Here is a 13,479-nt window from a genome sequence, read left to right on the forward strand (position 1 = left end):
GAACCTTTAACTCTGTTATTTGTTCATTGTCTGGAAATTAAATCTGATCCCTAAAAGAACCTCTGTTTGGCCTCATAATCCAGTCAAGGAACTCTCCCCACATCCCAGAGAGTTCTTCCTGAGACACACAAAAGAACAGATGGAGAGAATCCCTCCAACCCCCCTTAGAACAAATGACAATTGATAACAGGATTGTGAAAGGGCAAGTCAGTTCCTGGAACTCTCTGAGCTGAAGCCCAAGTCTGATCAGAGCTGACATTTACAGAGCCTCCCCAGGCAGACCAAGCCATGGTAAAATGTCAGTCACCACCAAGAGGGAGTCTATCTGCTTTCCTCTGGATCATCTCCAGAGTTAGCACAAGGCATGCCAGCCCTGTCCCCCACTCACCCCCAGACGCAATAAGCCCTGCCAAAGAGCGTGCCAAGGGATGGCTGCCAGGTGTGCACCAAGCACCAGACTGGCAGAATGGGGGGCTCTGAGGGTCCAGACCCTCTGTGTGCCTGGGACCTCTCTGTGCCTAAAGCTACGGAAACACTTCCAGTTTGTTAAGGAAGAAAATCCATGACACTAAATGTATCAAAGGCAAGCCTTTACTCAAATTTCTTGTGCAAGGATGACCAGAGGTTAGAATTTAGACTAGACTGTCTCTCTGCAACAGAGTAACATGCACAGAAATATTTTTATACATTCCAAGAAAACAAAGACTGTATCTAAATAGTATTAACAGTCTGTAGAAGACAAAATAAACATGCAGCTTAATTCTGAGAAAGGGGCCAGAAGCCAACAAATGTTTGTTAAGCACCTGCTATGTGCTCCCCCATTCCTGCTATCTTCTGGATGCCAAGAAATGACTTTCAAAGAAGAAATTAAAGCAAAGATTCATTCTGTGTTTCAAATAGTGCTCCAAAGTCTGGGTCTCACTCTCTTACGTTGTGGATCAGAGGCTATTGCTTCATTCAAAATGCGCAATTTCTGGTTTTTGTTATTTTGTTATCATTAAACTTTTGGACACATCTGTATGACACACATCCAAGACTCTGTCCCTCTGGGATTTGGCTGCCCTAAGCCATGCCAGAAGGTTTGCTCTCTATCAATAATGTTTTCTCCATCAGAGAGTAGGTCACTGGGTGGGAGGATTCAAATTATGTGACCCTAGACAAGTCACTTGATATTTGCCTCAGTTTCTCCAATGGGGATAATAGTAGCACCTACCTCATAGGGCTGTGTGAAGATCAAAGCTTTTTTTTTTTTTTTTGCTTTTTGGAGGGGGGAAGGTAGGGTAATTGGGGTTAAGTGACTTGCCCAAGGCCACACAGGTAGTAAGTGTCCAAGGGCCAATTTGAACTCAGGTCCTCTTGACTCCAGGGTCTTTGTTCTGTTCCCTGTGCCACCTAACTGCCCCCTGTAAAGCTCTTAGCCAAATAACTGGGAAATAGTAGGTGAAATAAAGAGGTACATTGATAGACAGAGAGACTGATAGATCAGGAGAGAGACAGAGAGAGAGAAACAGACATACAAACAGAGAGAAAGGGAGACAGACAGACACAGAGAGACAGATGACAGACAGACACAGAGAGACAGAGACAGAGAGAGAATGTGTTTATTCCCTTCCATCACTTTCTGAAATCTGGTCAATCAACGGAACAATAAACCAAGCCCTCGTTTGTCCTGTTTGTCTGTTTCTTACCTGCCAATGCTCATTCTGAAAACAGAACGATCAGAGCTGAGAGACCTAGAGGCTGCACAGGCAGGGGGGAGGCCCGCAGAGAGTACTAGAAAGGGGGAAACACTTTTTGCAGATAATTTACATATTTTATATGGAATGCTCAGAGACTCAGAGAAGTGGTTCTAATGAACATGTCAGTGTTGACTTTGCAAGAATGTGAATTTGAACAGCAATTCAACGAGAATGAAGCCATCCGGTGGATGCAAGAGAACTGGAAGCAATGGTTCTTGTTGTCAGCTCTGCGTGCTGCCTTTCTATTTGGTGGTCGGCACCTGATGCACAAGCGAGCCAAGTTTGAGCTGAGGAAGCCGCCTGTGCTGTGGTCCCTGAGCCTTGCACTCTTCCAACTGCTGCTTAAGTGGTGCACATTTGGCTGACCAAAGGCCTGAAGCAATCAGTTTGTGATCAGAGTTTTTATGATGGATCTGTCAGCAAATTTTGGGCTTATGTATTTGTATTAAGCAAAGCCCCTGAAGCTGGAGACACATTATTCATCTTTTTTTTGGAAACAGAAACTCATCTTCCTGCACTGGGATCACCGCGACACGGGGCTGTCTTATAAGCACATGGCTGGTTCATGACCATGAACCACGGAGTGCATGCAGTGATGTGCTCCTACTATGCCTTGAGGGCGGCGGGCTTCTGAGCCTCTTAGAAGCTCGCCATGCCCATCCCCTTATCCCAGATCACACACATGATGACGGGTTGTGTTGTTGACCATCATCTGGTCCTCACTCATGGGCCTCAGCCACTTGCTGCTCTTCTGTCCTTTTTTCTTCGAGGCCTACATCGGCAAAGTGAGGAAAACAAGGAAGGCTGAATAGTGTTGGGACTGAGAAGGAAGGAAGCCGTAGCTCAGGATCATCCAGAAAAAAGAGCAGACAAAAGAAAATGGCACAAGGGATACTACGGTATATATGGTGCAGCTCATTAAGAATAAACCTGGCAGCTTAGGGGTAACTAGGCTGATCTGACCCAGTAAGTCTAGGAGCCTTTTAGGACTGCTGATGAGGACGCCATCCATCTACTACCTGTCAACTCTAGGAGAAAGAAAGAAAAAGAAAGGAAGGAAGGAAGGAAGAAAAAAAAGAAAGACAGGAAGGAAGGAAGGAAGGGAAAGAAAGAAAGAAGGAAATAAGGAAGGAAAGAAAGAAAGAGAGAAACAAAAGGCACATGAAAGTTGTTAACAAATTTTGTGAAAAATAAATATATAATATGTCATATTTCCCTAAAGACAGAAGACTTTTACTAAAAACAAACTAAAAAAAACCCCATATTTCTATATCCTTTCTAATCTTTTTCAACAGTAAACTCGAGCCAACAAGGAAAGGACAAAACTGGTGGAGGTGCAGGCGGTGTGCCTATAGAAGCAGCCCTTTCCCAGAAATGGAAGCCTTCCTTGGGAAAGGCTGGCAGTGTTCGGCTAAGTGGAAAAGGTGTCTAGAAGGTTTCTAAGTGGCCACGAGCTGAGCCACAACTTACTGAGAAAGAGGAACGCTTGATGCTTCCCACTGCAATCTAGAAATTGTGTGCAGCTCTTTGGCTAGTGAGTATACAAAAACCAGCTGGAGGGTGAAAGTTTAACCAAGTCTTAAAAATGAGGAACAAACATGATGCCCAGTTCCAAAAGAGAGAGGATTTGTCCAAGTGCATTTCCGATGGAAGTCCAGTGAGTTCTATTTTTGCATAGGATAAAAGAGATTCATCTTTGTTTTCTTAACTGAGACTTTTAAAAAGGACCTTGGGAGGGGAGGGGGAAAGGAGCTTAAAAAAAAAAGGTGGTAAAACCAAAACCAAGTAATATGAAATTTAATCCTACTGGCTAGGAAATATTCAGTTCCACTGGGAAGGGTCAGGAGAGAGGGATCCTGGGAAAGAGGAAAACAAGCTAAAGCAAGATTCCATAAATACAGGCAGTATGTGTATTTCTCTGTATTCACACATACTCTGGCACAGACACACGCACAGCTTTCAATGTCAAAACCTGTAACACATTTTATATTTTTTGTGACTTTCAAGAAAAATGAATAACTGCACAATTACTGTGCAGTACTGAGTTAACACTGGTTTTGCAGCTACCACCCCTGCTTTTCCATCAGTTTAGAGGTGTTTAAAGTACCCTCTTCTGGTTAAGTGGAGCAATTACAGTGGAACCAATTTGGCCATGACACTTGAAAACCCAAGGCCCCTGAAGACTTAAACAATCTCTAAAGTTTGGAAACCCATTAAAAAAAAATCAGCCCCTTGACCCCATACAAGTGACCTTGAGAAGACAAACAAGGTCATTCACTTTGGAACTTAGAGAATCAGTTCTTGTGAGCCATATTCTTTAAAGGCAAAGTTAGATTACATTCTCCGTATTATTTCAGTCCTTTACAAGCCCAATAAAGGTATACAAGTTCTTAGTATTTCAAAGAAGCAATCATGTAGTCATTGTGTCATGTGATAACATAGTATTCTAAATTGTATCAGTCAAGTAACCTAAAAATGAGAAAAATTAGATAAACAGAGTAGGGGCTTCTAATCTACCTGGTCTATATGCATCTGACTACACATATATATGCACACCATGTGGGTTACACAGGACTGAACTACAAAGCCCAACTGAGTAGACACACATTTTTCTGGCTATTAGAAGAGATTGCCATTTATCTTTATTTGAGAATGTACAGTACAAAGGATTTTTTCAAATTATTTTTGTATCATTTTAGTTATAATTGTGCTGTCATTCATGAAATGGAGCTGCTCTGGTTTCTGTCAAAGAAAACTAAGGGTGTGTGTGTGTGTGTGTGTGTGTGTGTGTGTGTGTAATTTAAAAAAAAAAGAATGAAGTTAAATTCCATTCGATATGAATGGTTTTTACCAATGAACAAGAAGTCCTTGTGAGCAAAGTTATAAGAATATGGGTTTAGGGAGTGTTACCTTTGTGTAAAATTATTCTGAGTATTCTATGATTTTTCAACATATTGGCACATGTAAAAACCAATAGCTAGATTAATGTGATGTTTGTTTATATGAACTGAAATTATATAATTGTAATGGGGAAAAAACAAATTTTTATAAAATGTGTGAGCAGTGTTATCTTCAACTTTGGGAGTTATTAAGCATTGTGCAATAAGCCTTTCTTCTCCACCCCCCCAAAAGGCAACAATAACTTAATATGGGTAAATTAATGAAAAAAAGGATGTGCAGGGGAAAGGGTACAAAATGAAAGCTGATGTTGCTTTGTTTGAAGGACTGATGAACAGCTCACCCTGCTGCCAAATATGCTTAATTCCATGTCTTATATCACTAATTATTTCATCCTAGGGCAAAATCAGTAAAATATTAGGAGGTTTCCAGATTGGCATTTGCTAGAGTTTTTATTAGGGGGTGGAATAGTATTCATACTCATTTGAAATTATTTTGAATTTTTTGTTTATTGTTCAATATGCAACAAGTAATTTATAAATGGGCTACATATCTTGAAGTAGATCACCAATATTTGCCATAAAAAATAACCCACTTACTTTGGCTCAAATTTCAATACTGCAGGTTCCATCATTTTGTATGGTAGTGAAATATTTTTCAATGTTAACTGGGTTATAGTTAAGAAAACCCCCCAAACCTACCAGAGAATTGACTGCCCTCTTAATAATTCTGCTCTCAGTTGACATTCCAGAAAGCCTTGGGCAGGCATGTTTTTGTAGATACCCCACTATGCTGCAATAGATTACCTTTCTATTGAAGTTTTTTCATTGTATTCTAATCTGATAATCCAGTATGAAGGCAGGATCCCCAGAGGAAGAAACACAGAGTACTATTCCAGGAAAGCCCAGTGTTCAAATTGTTGAACATTATCTGAAGCCAACAAGACTCTGGGAAAAGTTTCCACTGAATGATTTCTTTTTTAACAGAGTAGAGAAAAGTAATTTTTGCTTCCAGTGTCAAGTCTACATCAACAACATCACACAGAATTGTGGTAGTTATCCTCATAATCCCATTACCCCAAAGACCTTTTTTTTTGCCTTATCTAGATATGTGGGGGAAGAATCCTCTTTCCCCTTCTTCTAAGGAGGGAAGGGGAATGAGGAAAAAAAGGAATGACAGATCAGAATTATCTAGATATCGGGTAGACTTTGACCAAGAATCAGATACTTGATTAGAGGAGAATCTCCTGGGATTGCGTGTAAAAATGACTATTTTCCTGGGAAAGCCCTTTCAGGGAGTGAATCAATCAGGTTCCACTAAGAAGTTAGATGGGCCTCTGTGACAATATAAAAACCTGTGTATTACAAAAGGGGAACAAAGGTACTAGAAGAGTCATTTACACTGTAGAAGAAACAATCTCACAGTCTGATCCTTTGTCCAGGCTACTAAATTAACAGATAAAACCCAGTGGACAGAGACCACTTACCTCTTTCTGGCCAGAGACCAGAGGTGTATCACAAGTCAGCCACAAAGTAAGCGTAGGCATTCTTCCCCCATTCGATTAACCAGTCCACTTCCAGAGAACTGGTTGGCTCGCTTGTGAGGTGATCCTAATCAGCCATTCATTCAGCTGGCTGAAAAGATTAAACAATGCCAGAATCGTAGAGACATGACCCAGATCTTCCTTTCCCACTTGAGAGCCTTCTTCCTGGGGACACCATCTCACTGAAAAGATCGCAACCTTGATGAGAATTCTTTTGTCAGAATGCCTTCATGACAACACATAGCTTTTCAATGAGGGAGGGGAGTAACGACTTCTCAGCTTTCTTTCTGTTGGTGATACTGAATATGATTGCCATTCTGGACCAAAAGGTACTGCCTACATTAATGCTGTGAGCCAATTACTGTCTGCAGCTTTAACCTAGAGGCCATCCATCTGCTCTTTAGAATTTTTGTTGCTTGTCCAAAGAAGCTGCACTGTTGTGCATTAGGCCAAAATATTCTGTTAAAATCAAGACCAACTAAGAACTGCTGGTTCTGGACCTCCCCATGTATGGGAACCTAAGCTAGGATAGGGGCTGAGAAATGTCAACAGAGTTAATTATATATGGCACAATCAGCACTGGAGTCTTCTCACAAAGGGAAAGAAGTCTTTCCACACTGTAGGGGAATGGAAGCATCAAAGCAGACAAAATGTTTTCTTTCAGGACATTACTTGAGATACCACTTGTAACAGACTCCAGATGATCAGCACACTTGGGGCATAAAGTAGAACTCATAGGTAAGATGGTGAGATGATGTGCATCCATACAAAGGCTGGTGAGGCACCACAAGCCTAGTGTGATCTCACCATGATGCTTTCCTCTTATCCTTATGCCTTTCAATGGTCAAGGTTCATGGAGAATAAAATGAAAAATCCAGGTTTCTGGTTTCTCTTTTCTCCCTGTCACATTCATTAATGGGATGGCATTAGACCATGTATCCTCCAGTCAAGGAAAGTCACGAAAATAGAATGGAAATACATTTGTAGTGTGTGTTTGGGGAGGCAGCCATAACAAAGTTGATAGTTTGTAAAATTGTCTTATTGGGCCAAGGCTCAGGTGTGAGAAGATGGGTCTTCCTATGCTGTAGTTATAAGTATAAATCCAAATCCATGGTGTCAGGGACCATGTTGTAGTGGGCTCCTCCTGAAGAATGATTCAAAGAAATTGTTTAGTTAAATGTGCTGGCAGTCTAAGCTGTCTAGGGCTAGAGAGTGGGCCCTCACTGGGAAGTCGATAGCTAAAATAAATTGTTTTCCCACTTTTTTGTATCACTTTGGTCTTTCCCTAGTAGATAAAAAGTGGGGTGACCCTAACGAAAAGCTGAGGGGTCTTAGCAAGAGGTCCCATTCTTTCTTAGGCTCTGTCTGCTTCATATGGGCCAGGCTGTCATGGGATGCTTCCAGCTGCTTTCTTAAAATCCACTGGAAGACATCAGCTTTTAGGAAGTCTGTAATCTATGCTCAGCCATCCATGTAAGCCTAATAGAACAAACCAGAGTGATGTTAGTATTGTTATCATTTTCAAGTGCATATTTCATGACATAAAATAACTGTTCTTTTCTGTTGTATTAATATTCAAAATAAAATCATAAATTTTGATTTAAAATAATAAAAAAAGAAAATAGAATGATCTGCTCTTGCAAGCCTGCTCAGTCTGGTTCCAGCACACCCCTGGCATTAGCCCTATCATCTCTGACCTAGGCCCAAATTCCCTGGGACCCATATGTGGCCAGGCTCCTTCTAGAGGCAGCTGTATGACCTACCTGCCTAAGCCTGCTTCTTTGTGCCCTGTTTGGGTGAAACACCCTGCAGAAATAACCCTGGGATCTCAGTCCTGACTCTGGGAAGCCTCTGTTCTACTGGATGTACACAACATGAAGTAATTGGTCTAGATATGGCACCCAAGTAAGCAAATACAGAGTCATGATATGAAAGTCCACTCTCTTCTCTCTAGGTTTTCAGGACCCTTTTCTCTCCTTCTCCTTGTTAGACTTTCTTCTCATTCTCCTTTGTAGATTTCTATCTGGGTCATGCCACCCAACTGAAGATGTCTGTAATGGTAATGGGAATTTGAAGACCTGTCTGCCCCCTTGTGGGCTGAATGTAATCTCATGGAGCCTATGGTAGGAGAAGTTTGCTGAAGGGTGGAGCAGATCCCACAGGAAGCTGGGAGTCAGAGCAGTTAGAGCTGGAAGGAGGAGAGGACACATCCAGGGAGATAACTAGGCTCCTGAGTATTTGTCTGTGGGAAGGCTAAAGGATGGTGTGGCTCTTTGTGGTGTTATGGTCAATTAACTTCTTTGCTATTATGATGGATTTGGATTTCTGGTTTGGGGATTTGGTTTTCGAGTGTCAGAATAAATGTTTTGCTTCTGTCTTATATATGAAGAGTCTGTTATATTTTGTGATTGAGAACTATGCCATCATATTTACAGTCACCATTGGTGCTGTGAATATTGTATTGGGGTTACAATGTCCCCAAAATTTCTGTCCTAGACCTCTTCTTTCTCTATACTACATCACCTGGTGATGTCATCAGCTCCTGTAAATCAGATTTGGCCTCCAGGTCACATGTGGCCTTTTAGGTCCTTGGAGTCCAAGTTTTACAGAACAAATTCTTTTATTAAGGGGATTTGTCCTGTGAAGTTTGGATTCAGTCAACGGGTCACACTTGAGGACCTAGAGGCTGCAGCTTTCTCCACACCTGCTATAGAGTTATCTCTATGCTGATGATTCTCAAATCTACCTATCCAGCCCTAATCCCTCTGCTGGCCTCCAATCTGTTGTCTCTGCCTGTGTAATAGACCGGTCAGACTAGATGTCCGATAAATGTCTTAGACTCAACATGTCCAAAATGGAACACGTTATCTTTTTAAACCTCAAACCCTTGATCCCACCTCCCTTCCTACCTTACCTATTACAGTCTAGGGCACTTCCAGCCTCCAAGTCTTACAACCCAGGGGTGATCTCAGACTCCTCACTAGCCCTCCTCCCTCCCCATATCAATCTGTCACCCAGACCTGTCGATTTCGTCTTTTTACTGTCTCTTGAATACACCTCCTTTTATGTCCTTTGACACTAACATGGCCCTGGTGCAGACCCTCATCACTTCATGCCTGGACTGTGCTGCTGAGGGGTCTGCCTGCCTGAGTCTCTCCCCATTTAAGCTCCATCCTCCATTCAATCACCAAAGGGATTTGCCTAAAACAGATCTGACCATATCTCCCACAAACACACATACACACACTTAACAAGCTTCCCTGGCCCCGATTGCATCTAGGGTCAAATACAAGAAGCCTGTGGCATTCCAAGCCCTTAATAACACACACACACACACACACACACACACGCACACACACAAACTTACACTTTTTTTTTATACCCTTCCTCCTCTACCAGGTGGCACTGCCCCCGGCTGTTCCTCCACCAAATTCCTTCATCTCTTGCTCCCCCCATTCTCTCTGACCCCACCCCCACCTCCACCCCACCTGGAATGCCTCTCCTCCTCATCTCTTCCTGCTGGCTGCCCTGGCTGCCTTCAGATCTGAGCTAAGATCCCAGCTTCTCCAGGAAATTTTTCCAGCTAAGCCTGACTGGACAGTCATTGCAGCGTTTCCTGAACTAATTCTTTCAAATTTCTCCTACTGAAGTTATTTGTACATTAGTGTTTTCCTACCATCTCCCTCATTAGACTGGGTGCTCCTCAAGGACTGGGAGTGTCCCCAGTGTTCAGCTTGGTGCCTGGTCCACGGGAGATGCTTCTTAAAGACTTTTTACCTGTTATTTTTCCATCTTCTTTTTAAAGTAACTCAGGCATGGACGTGTGTCCTCACTCAAGTAAGGCTGCCCTGTCCTACAGGACAGAAGAGAGGCCCAAGCAGGGTTAGTGCTGCCCCTTTCAAGGAATTAGAGCTCAGGACCCAGAAAGAACAGGCAGTGGTGAAATTCCGAGGTTAAGACTGAGGATGGAAGGAGAACCTTCAGGACTCCTGGGACAACAGACCTCCGCAAAAGACACCTTTAAGTCCCAACAAGCTTAGCACCAAGCTTGCCAAGTAGCAAGAGCTCAACAAATGCTTACAAATTTAGGCAATACTTCCTCCTTCAAAAGAAAATGAAAGAAGGAAGGGAGAAAGGGAGGGAGGGAGGAAGGAAGGAAGGAAGGAAGGAAGGAAGGAAGAAAAAAAATAAGGAGAAAAAAATGGAACTTCAGCAGTGGAGCCAGCCAGGAGTCAAACCTGGAATCTTCTGGTCCGTAGTCAGACGTTCCCCATTGCCCCACTAGCCCTAGCCACATTTAGAGGCTGTCACGAGGGGGCTCCTGAAGACAAAGTCTGGTCCTTTAGGCTCACTGTCTCTGCCTGCCCCAGACTCGAGACCATGCCCCGCAGAAACCTGAGTCAGCACCACGATCAGGGCCTTGCGCCTAAGCCCAGGCTCTTGGCCCCTTCAGACTCTCTTTAGCTCCTGGATTCCGATCCCGGGGCTCCCAGTCGAATCAATCCATCGTCCTGTCCAGAGGCTGCAGGACAAGAATCCCATGGATCGGGACCCCGCCCACGGTCAGTCCCCCATCCCCCTCTTCCTTAACAGACTCAGCTGTGGGGTCGGTCTCCTGCGCCGCTGGACGGCGTCCGGAGGCCCCCTTGTATCCAGACTCTCGTGGGTCCCGCCTAGCCTCTGGCTCCTTCACTCGAAACCCACACCCAGCTGCCCCGTGGGGTCGAGTCCTCACGTGTCCCGGCTCCAACCGAAAGGGGAGGTAATCGGAGGGACTCCCCCTCTTACCGCTCCCAACCCCACTGGAACCTTTCCTATCTGCCCACCACCGCGCAGACCTAAACCCCACGAAAGCCTAGAAGGCCGGCCATGGCCAGACAGGCCGCCCTGGGGAGTGATGGGGGACGGCGCCTGTCCCCTTCCCGCTCCGTGCCTCGGGGACTCTTCTTTCTTTGGAGCTGATTTATTCCGATTTGGGTTCTGACGTTTTAAAATGCCCCTCGTCCCTGAGCCAGGGCCGCCGGGGCGCCTGGGCCGCCAGACCTGGAGGCCGTGAGAGTGGTCGAGGCTGAGCTGGAAATGCCGTAGGTCCCACAGGCCTCCAATCTCTTCTCTGGGCCTCCTGGGCTCACTGTCTTTTTCTCGCCCCCCTCCTTCTGTTTCCATCGTTGTGTCTCCTTTGCAAGCTCGAGGCCCCTCATCCCCATCCCCCAGCACCTTGTAAGTGCCTACTGGATGCTAGGCCCCGGACTGGGAGCAGACAAGAGCCTGGCCTCCCAGAACTTCTCTTGCGTCTGGGGAGGTGTCGGGGCGGGAGAGCAGGGGGTACTCCAGAGTCGGAGGACAAGCCTGGGGTGGACAGAAGCCGCTGGCTGTCAGGATGGCCGAGTGGTCTAAGGTGCCAGACTCAAGGGTGAGCTTTCTCTGTATTTGGGAGTCTTCTGGTCTTAGTATGGAATCGTGGGTTCGAATCCCACTCCTGACAAATATGGCCTTATGGCTCGGGGCCTGGCAGGCGGCTCGCGGTCCGAGGCCTTGGCTGCAAGGGAGGGAGGAAGAAAGGAAGGAGGAAGGGAAGGAAAGAATGGAGGAAAAGAGAGACCAGAGCTGACAGTGTCCTGGGGCTCCTTCGAATATCAAGCCCTCCTACATATTCTGAATACTGAGTCTGGGGGTTGGTCGTTGTCTTTGAGTCCTTTTTGCTCTTGCCGGCACTTAGGGTTAGAGTCTGAGGCGCATTCAGGGTCAGGTCTTGCTCCCCTCCCTCCACATCAGTTCGAAGTGGGTTTCTTTCAAGAGCCTCTCCCCTCTCCCCTTCCTCATTTGTGTAGATCTCTGTTTACACCCTCCGCTTATCTGAGATAGCGTCTCCCCAATTCTTGCCCCCCTCGTATTTGGCTCTGCCCTCTGCCCCTTTTTTTTCTCAATGAGCCGGCTCAAATTAGGGTCCTCGGTGACCCCTGCTGACCTCATGGAGACGCTTGAAGCTATGCTTCATCCTCCTAAAGCTCTTTCCTTGTAGTTGCCTTGGGTCTCTCTTTAATCCCGCTTACATTGCAAAGTTTCTCCACTGCTCTAGTCTTTGCATTAGGACTGCTTCAAAGTCCATAATTTCATTAAAAGTCCATTTCCCACCCCTCCCCTATGTAGGTTTATACTTAGTTCTTCTGGGTTTCATTTTGGGGGTTTAAGGTCGATCTTTTGCCTTATGGAATATCTTATTCCAGCTTTCTAATGGTTACTGATAAGTCTTGTGTGATATGACTCTAGCTCCTGAGGACTTAAATTCCTTATTTACTGGGAAAGAGAATAAGTCTTTATTAAGTACCTACTGTGTGCCAGGCACTTTCTAAATACGTCATTTGATCCTCAAAACAACCCTGGGAAGTAGGTGTTATTGTTATCCCCATTTTCCAAATGTGGAAACTGAGGCAGAGAGGTAAAGTGACCTAGGTAGGGTCGCTCAACTAGTAAGTGTTTGAGGTAAAATTTGAACTCAGGTCTTCCTACTCCAGGGCTAGCATAGCTTCTAAAAGTATTTTCTCTTTCACCTGCAAGCTCTGGATTGTGTTTATAATGTTCCTGTGAATTTCCTATTAATTTGGTGTTTCTATCTTTTTTCCCATATAATGTATTTTTATTTATTTTGTAAACATTTAACATTCATTTAAAAACATTTTTAGTTCCAAATTCTCCAGTCTTTCCCCTCCCCCTTGAGAAGGCAAACAATGTGATATTTATCATTCATGTAAGCAAAACACATTTCCATATTAACCATGTTGAAAAATTCAAAATAAAAAAAGAAAATAAAGATTATTTTTTTTGCTTTTTGGAGGGGGGGGGGTGCAGGGCAATTGGGGTTAAGTGTCTTGCCTGCCCAAGGAAACAAGGCTAGTGTTAAGTGGCTGAGGTAGGATTTGAACTCAGGTCCTCCTGACTCCAGGGCCAGGGCTCTATTCACTGCATCACCTAGCTGCCCCGAGATTTTTTTTAAGTGTTTGCTTCAATCTGCACTGAGTTCCTAAATCCTCTTTCTGGAGGTGGGCAGTATTTTTCATCATGCGTCCCTTAAAATTGTCTTGGATCATTGTCTTGACCAGAGTAACTAAGTCTTTCACACCTGATCATTGCTATAATATTTCCGTTACTGTGTACAATGTTCTCCTGGATCTGCTCAATTCACTTTACATCACCCATATAAGTCTTCCCAGGTTTTTCTGAACCCACCCCCTCCTTATTTCTTATAGCAAAATTGTACTCTATCACATACCACAACTTGTTCAGTCATTCTTCAATTGA

At 44.2% G+C, this 13,479-nt stretch overlaps 1 non-coding gene and 1 pseudogene across 1 annotated transcript; both read left to right on the plus strand.

The window, feature by feature from the left end:
- Positions 1 to 1,393: 1,393 nt before the first annotated feature.
- On the plus strand, positions 1,394 to 2,881 carry LOC138173582 (very long chain fatty acid elongase 6 pseudogene; annotated as a pseudogene).
- Positions 2,882 to 11,554: 8,673 nt separating this feature from the next.
- Positions 11,555 to 11,665, plus strand: TRNAL-CAA (transfer RNA leucine (anticodon CAA)). The gene is made up of 2 exons: positions 11,555 to 11,592; positions 11,620 to 11,665. It is a non-coding gene; the product is annotated as a tRNA-Leu (tRNA).
- Positions 11,666 to 13,479: the final 1,814 nt, after the last annotated feature.

This window comes from Petaurus breviceps, unplaced genomic scaffold, assembly GCF_028583685.1.
Source record: "Petaurus breviceps papuanus isolate PSGF00001 unplaced genomic scaffold, PetGlider_PUasm1.0 585, whole genome shotgun sequence".
Lineage (NCBI taxonomy): Eukaryota > Metazoa > Chordata > Mammalia > Diprotodontia > Petauridae > Petaurus > Petaurus breviceps.